General features: G+C 41.6%; 1 long non-coding RNA gene across 1 annotated transcript in view; it reads right to left on the reverse strand.

Moving 5' to 3' along the window:
* Positions 1-655: 655 nt before the first annotated feature.
* The window catches only part of Gm40938, a 46,407-nt gene continuing 39,790 nt past the window's right edge, over positions 656-7,272 (reverse strand). Inside the window, exons 3-5 of the long non-coding RNA XR_873361.2 lie at positions 1,955-2,035; positions 1,581-1,706; positions 656-749 (exon numbers count right to left, since the gene is read on the reverse strand). This is a non-coding gene — a long non-coding RNA (predicted gene, 40938). The remainder of the gene's footprint in view (positions 750-1,580; positions 1,707-1,954; positions 2,036-7,272) is intronic.

Genomic DNA, 7,272 nt, shown 5'->3' on the forward strand with positions numbered 1-7,272 from the left:
GCTCTTCACGTGTATTAACCAGTTTATGCTCGTCTATGTCTACCACATGGCTACTATTCTCTCCTCAGTTTCATTCCTCTGACTTTCTCAGAGTCCGGGTCGCAAATCATCCCGCCCCGGACTCTTTCCCAGAGTTCTTTTCTCTCTCTCTCCCTCTTTCCTGAACTCCCACCTTCAACTTTCTTCCTTTGCTATTGGCCATTCAGTTCTTCATTGACATGTGATGCTTTGACACAGTGCCTAAGAGATTATCCCTACAATTCTCAGTAATCACACACCTTAGAACATGCCCTTTTCCAGCAGCCACCAATAGGCAGTAGCTCTTCAAAACTAAATGATTAAGGTTTTCTGGTTTTTTTTTTTTAAACAAATCAGCAGCTTGAGCCATTCTACCCAATTCCCCTTAAAGTTTTCCCCTTTACAGAGAGGACAAACCTCCAACACAATCTGAACCCCACTGTCACATTCATAGTTATTTTCATCAATGCATCTTTAAGGCGTTTTGTTTGTTTGTTTTTATTTATGTATGCATAGCACCTGTGTGCAGTGAACTCAGAAACCAGAAAACACCGCCAAATCTTCCTAAAATTGAAGTTAGAGACAGCAGTCAGCCACCCAGTGTGAGCACTGGAAACCAAACTTGGGTTCTAAGAGCAGCAAGGGCTCCTAGCCACTGAGCCATCTCTCCAGCCTTCAGCAATACTTCTTCTCAACTTCGAATCCTGTCTTCATGTTCTTTTCCCAGAGACCTTAAGAACCATGAAAGGAAAATCAGAAAAAGATACACTCGGAGCTGTGGCTCGCTTACTGAAGACCGACTGCTTTACCATGACTGTTTGAGCATTCTGGGGCCCTTGCAAATGCCTCTGGGCTTTGTTTGTTTGTTTTAGTGCTGTTTGATTTTGTTGTGTTTATGATAGAAAACAGAAAAGTCCTAAAAATAGAAAGGAGTTGCTGGTTTCAAAGAGAACAGGGAAACCAGAAACTTGTGTTGGCTCCGCCCCCTCCATGCCTCCTCCCTCACCCCCCCCCCCCCCCAAATATTGGGCAGAGAAGAATCCAGCTGGGGAAAGCTGCTGGTGACAGAAAAACAATGAAGTTGCTTCACTACAGGTGACAAGGAAAGACATTCAGTCAGTCGGCTAACAAGGAGTGTGATCCAGATTGCACACCTTCCCACAGAGACATATTTAAAACATCTGTGTCCAAAATGGTCTAGTCCCTAGGAAAAAAAGGGTCTTGTTACAAACTCTTGGGCTGGTGTTTGTGATGTTTATGAACACAACCTAAGCCGCTTTAGTAGGGCTCCAAAGAAAGGCAATTTCTACCCACAGAGAAGGCATGCCAACAACATCTTTGTTTATAAATGTCCGAGGAGAGGATAAAGGCATGAGATTTGTTCCTGAGTGGCAATTCAAGTCCAGAAGAATGCTCCGCGATATCGAAGAAACTGTTTGTCTCTAAGATTCTTTGGAGACGGTAGAGGGGGAAATACCATTGACTAAGCCGACAGAGGGAAGGAGAGAGAGGAGGGACTATTGACAAAACTCGGGACGGAATATAAAAGTACGTCTACTCACCCAAGATGTATGATGCTCTCCATCTAGTTGGGGACTTTTAAACAATTCCCATGGGCCAGACAGCATCAATAGTAAGGCTATGTGTTCTGTTCTGGTTCAAATACTAGAGCCCCAACAGGAATATACCTGGACAAAATAGAGTAGTACATACATGATACAAGAAAAGAAAAATCTAATTGTTGCTTTTGCTGCATTGGCAGTTGACATTACTATTAGGGTTTTCACAATTTAAATTTTTCTATTAGGGTTTTTATAAATCGAATATTCTAATAGGACGATATCTGTCTCATTGTAGCTTATTATCATTATCCTTGTGATTAGTTCTTGTGATAAAATTTCCAGATAAAAGCCAGCGTAAGAAAGGAGAGACTTACTTATTCTGGCTCACAGTGCCAGGTTACAGTTCACCATGGCAGTGAAGTCAAAGCCGCAGGAGCTGGAGGGAGCTGGCCCCACTGTTAAGAAACAGAAAATAGGGAATGCTCTGGGTACCTGGTCACTTTCACCACATATATCAGCCCCCACTACCACCCCCACCCCCAACCTGGGATCACAGGGATGGAATGTCACCACCCACAACAGGTGACTTCTTACCTCAGTTAATTTATTCAAGATAGCCTCCCCCCCCCCTCAGATATCCCTAGACTTCCAGGTTCTTTTAAGTTGACAGGCAGCACTAGCCATCATCACTGAGACCAGTCGGACATCTAGAATCTAGTACACCAAGAGTGGGAGGCTTTGCTTCGTGATATAACCCTGCAAGTCACTTAATACCCTGCATCTCGATTCGATCATCTATGCCTACTTCCTGGAGTATGTGCTGATGATGAAGGAAGTGGGAAACGTTCAGTGTTATTGTCAGGTTCCTTGCATACAGTAGATGCTCAATAGATGACTAGTAGTAGTTGTTGAAGCGAAGCGCACTGCAGTTGTAACGGTTACTGCAGTAGTGAACGCTCCAGAAACAGGAATGGAAATATAGGGTATTCAGGAATTCTTAGAAGAAACTTGGGAAATACGAAAAATTAAGTCATTTGTCACACAAATGACTTCATAGTTTTTTTTTAAAGCAAATTTGATCCTATTTGAAACCAAAAATCAAAAACCATCAAGCCCCCTCCAGTCTTGTGAGAAACATTCAATGGTTTTCAGCCTTTCCATTTTGATGTGTATTGCTGCAGTCACATACAGCAAGATCGCAACATTCCCTGTGAATCATATTTTTATTAAACACTGTCATCTGACGTATTTTACCTCTACCTTTTATTATTTTTTTAATCGAAAGCAACTAGGGTCCCCGGCATTCAGAGGCAAAGGCCCAAAGACTGTGAGATCAAGACTAACCAAAGCTACATACATAGTCTCTTCTTCAAACAAAACCAAACCAAGCACAGCACACACCATCAGCAGCACCTCTTTCCTCTCCTTATCTCCGTTCTTAGAATCACTTATATGCTGGTGTGCATTTATGTGTTGGCATACATTTATATATTGATGTAAACTTATTGGGCTCATATTGTATGTATCTTCCTCTGTCTTGTCTTTCTCATTTTATGGTATACTGTGGCAACACTTCTAAGTAAATAAATATAGACATAGCTCATACTTTGTAATAGCTATATAATGCTTCACAATAATGGTTTTCTTCTGTTTGTTTACCCTTTCCCTTGTTGACAAGGATTGAGATTTTTAGCAGTATTTTCTCACTTTAAACAATTAAATAATGCTATAAGAAGCATTGTTTCACTCTTGCTCTAATCCCAGTTCTAATTTATAACAATCTTATATAATAATATTCTATTTCTATAAAGTGACAAGGACTATGAAGGAATAGCTAATTTAAAAGAAGACATGTGTTCATTTTAAGCTGATATTTCTAGAATAGCCTCTCTGGTAGCTTTATAGATTACACCGTTCTCCCCATAATGCAGCAGGCCACCACCTCCAGCATCCTTCCTTCCATAGCTCAGCCAGCCACCACTCACTCTGTCTCTACGTCTATCATCAAGTTCTCTTTAATTTACCATTAACATCTGTGGCCTTGAGCCTGGTTCCCATGAGCATGCTTCTGTCTTGCTCCTGGCATCCGGGGGCTTTTCTGGCTCCAACAACTGTTGAAATGCGGCCCAACCTGTGTGTTTCTCTCTGGCTGCTGCCTCCCCATGTGATACCCACAGTTCCAATTCATTGTTACAAGCTCATCCATCCTTTCCCTGGAGAGAGAAGTCCTTTCAGTTCATTGTTCTGTGCTCAGCTTGAGCTCCCAATATAAAAGAGACATAAGAGAATCTGTTTCTTCTTCTTCTTCTTCTTCTTCTTCTTCTTCTTCTTCTTCTTCTTCTTCTTCTTTTTGTTCTCCTCCTCCTCCTGCTCCTCCTGCTCCTCCTTCTTCTTCCTCTTCCTCTTCCCCTCCTCCTCCTTCTCCTCCTCTTCCATTCCTCCCTTCTTCCTTCTCCCTCCTTTCTTTTCTCTCTGTGTATATACATGCATGCATTCTGTGAGTGTGTATGGGCACATGTGTGTGTGTGTGTGTGTGTGTGTGTGTGTGTGTGTGATGCTGGGAACTGGAATCAGAACTTCTTTCATGCTAGGAATCTAGGCAAGTGCTCTGCCACTGAGTTATAGCTCCAGTTCCAGGCTCTCGCTCTCTCTCTCTCTCTCTCTCTCTCTCTCTCTCTCTCTCTCTCTCTCTCTCTCTCTCTCTCTCTGCTAAACCATCAGCCAAAGCAAGATCTAAAAACAATCTAGACTTAGCATGATCGCTCATTTCACTAACAGCATATGGACTCTGTTCTTGGAAGAATTCCCCTGGGTCATTTCTTTCCTCGAGGCTCCATGATTTCAGTCCATGGAAGTCTGGGAGAGTCTAGATCAGCACTGTACACCTTTGGCTATCAAAGGTCATTTGCATATATTTATGGTCAAGGGTATCGGCTTCTACTCATGGTCTTTAGTGGGAATTTTCTAACATTGATTATTTATGGTCTTGTTACTACTATAATCTTTATTATTATAACAAAGAGTCACTATGTAGTGTAAGGCTATCTCCAAACTTGTAATCCTCCTGCCTCAGCCCCTCCAGAGCTGGCATCAGAGGAATCCACCAATGTCAATTATACTTGCATCATTTGACCATGTCAGTCCAGTCTGTACTTGGTCAGCACTACAGAAGACAGAGAAATCCAGAGATGGCTAAAAGGGACAAAGAGGGAAAACAGGATTCATTGAGTGGCTCTCATTTCTTCTTGAAAAGGGTATGTCTCTTATTTACTTTTCCAGAAAAGAAGGTGGATAGAATTAAAACATAGAATTTCAGAGCAGGGTTCCAGCTACTTCCTTTTCCTAGCTTCTCTGACATCGGGAGCAAAGAGTGAAAATGTGAAGCCCAAAATAGGCCTTCTTGCTTTGCAATCTGTCTTTGACCTTGAATTATTTATGATTCTTAGAACAAGAGGGATCAAAATGATTGACATAAGAACCAAAAGATTTTACTTTCCACAGAAAGGTATTTTTTTTTTAAATGCCGTGGATGAACTGATGCAGCGGGAACATGGGACATAGGTATGATTTCTGTTCTCTCCATAGCGTGTTTTTAACCAGGCATACAGTGAATGGCTCTCAATGGCTCAGACCAGTGGCACAGCAAACAGGACAGTGATCTGTCTCAGACAAAATGGCATTGATACACTATATCACCTTGCAGAGATGTAAGCACCAGAGACACACAGTTGGAATTTTGATGGGTAATAATTATTAAATCTGAGTAATTAAGCTTATCTATTCTTAGAGATTATCTGACCCAATAATTATTACCCAGAAAAGTTAAGTATGTGTTTGCGATCCATATTCTCATCAATGATAAGCCTGTCAATTTCATCCCATTAGCTAGGTTCTGTTACTGTCTAATGCTAATATGGATGAAATCACCGTGAATCCTAGTTGTCAACCAAATGCACTTAGAGGTTCTGCGGATTAGAAAGGATCAAGGTAACTTACTACTTGTACGCAGAACATCTATCCAGCTGATTTTTAAACCATAGAAAACCAACTCAGTAGTATTTGGCTAAAGCTCACGATAGCAACTTCTCTAACAGAAATCAAAATGATAGAAGCAGTGATCCACACACTGACTGTACACAGACAAGCTGAGTGATTCACCTTCATAATTCTGCTTAATCCATTATTCATCATGGCTATGAGGGGCTGCAGGTGGAAGAGGCAAGTCCCCTGCCTGTTTCCCGGAGCTGTTAAGGATAGAAGTTGGATTTTAAACTCAGATTTGCTAGAATCTTCTCTCTCTCTTTTTTATTCTCTGAACATGAGATGTATATTACAGTAAGAGAGCTCACCAAAGGTCCAGGGACTGCGACACTAATATCAATAACGATATTGATAAAGCAGCTGACCGACAATCTCAAGCTGTGTGTAAAGTAGAACTCTAAAGTCCCATAGGCTTTTAAAATAAATCAGCATTTTAACGATATTTCTTGCATGATGCATAATCAAAATTGCATGCCTTTAATTTCTTGGGGACAGACTGTTTCTTTGTTTGGTTTATTGATTTTTCTTACTGTCCCAAGGCAACCTTCAGAGAAGGTTCAGAAGAGCTCTGAGGCGAGGTGGAGACAGAGAGGTGGCTGAACAGAGGCAGATGCCCTGGAATAACCTGAAGCTAGAGAGGTGACATCACATACAGCTGTGGCAGCATCTGCCTTACTGAATTCTTCCTCTTCAGCCATCTACCCAGGTGGCCTGAAGAACAATGAGAACATGAAGATATTTTTAGGATGTTGCTAAATGCATCCCTCAAGAAAACATGATTCAGGCCTGTGATATCACCAGGCTATGCACTAGGCCAGGGAACACCCATGGCTTTGGGTGACATGTTAGACACAAATGACTAAGCCTAAACTTGAGAACTGGGCTGGCTGGGTGGAAAACATTCCCATAAACCTATTCAAGTGTGTCCTATACTGTCTGACATTACGTCCTTCATGAGGAATCAACCGGCAAGGAAGAACTTGTTGATGTAGCCACAAAATCCTTCACAGATTGCACTGAAATATAAGCAGAACACATCAACAGTGAAACTTGGATTTAGGATGACCGGGTAGAAATATTTTGAGAAAATGGAGGATAAAGATCTTGATGCCATCTTCAATATGGGCCTACGGGTTGCAGTCACTGTTCCCCCCAAACACCAGCCAATCTAGTGATACTAGTAAATATTATTTTTAAATGAAATAGAGGGGCTGGAGAGATGGCTCAGGTGTTATGAGCATGTACAGTTGTTGTAGAATACCTGAGTTCTATTCTCAGCCCCATCTCCGGGGGGATCTGCCTCTTGCCTCTGAGGACACCTGCAACCATATGGGTACACACACACACACACACACACACACACACACACACACCCCTCTGGATCCTTAAAAATTAAATAGAATAGCATTTAGTATCCGTAGTAAAAGTTAGCACTTTGGTTAGTTCTTTACCCTGAGAGTCTGTGGGTGCTGGATCACAATGTGTTATATCTCCTATGCCTGTCACAAAGAAGTGTAAAAGAAGTGAAAATGTTATTGCTTTAGATCAGGGATTCTTAAGCATCCCATTCAAATCCCCTTTCTGTCCATTTTTTTTTCTGGGATCCTGGACGTACTGGTATATAAAATAAGCAAACAAATCTAACATTTGC

Source organism: Mus musculus, chromosome 13 (genome assembly GCF_000001635.26).
Source record: "Mus musculus strain C57BL/6J chromosome 13, GRCm38.p6 C57BL/6J".
Lineage (NCBI taxonomy): Eukaryota > Metazoa > Chordata > Mammalia > Rodentia > Muridae > Mus > Mus musculus.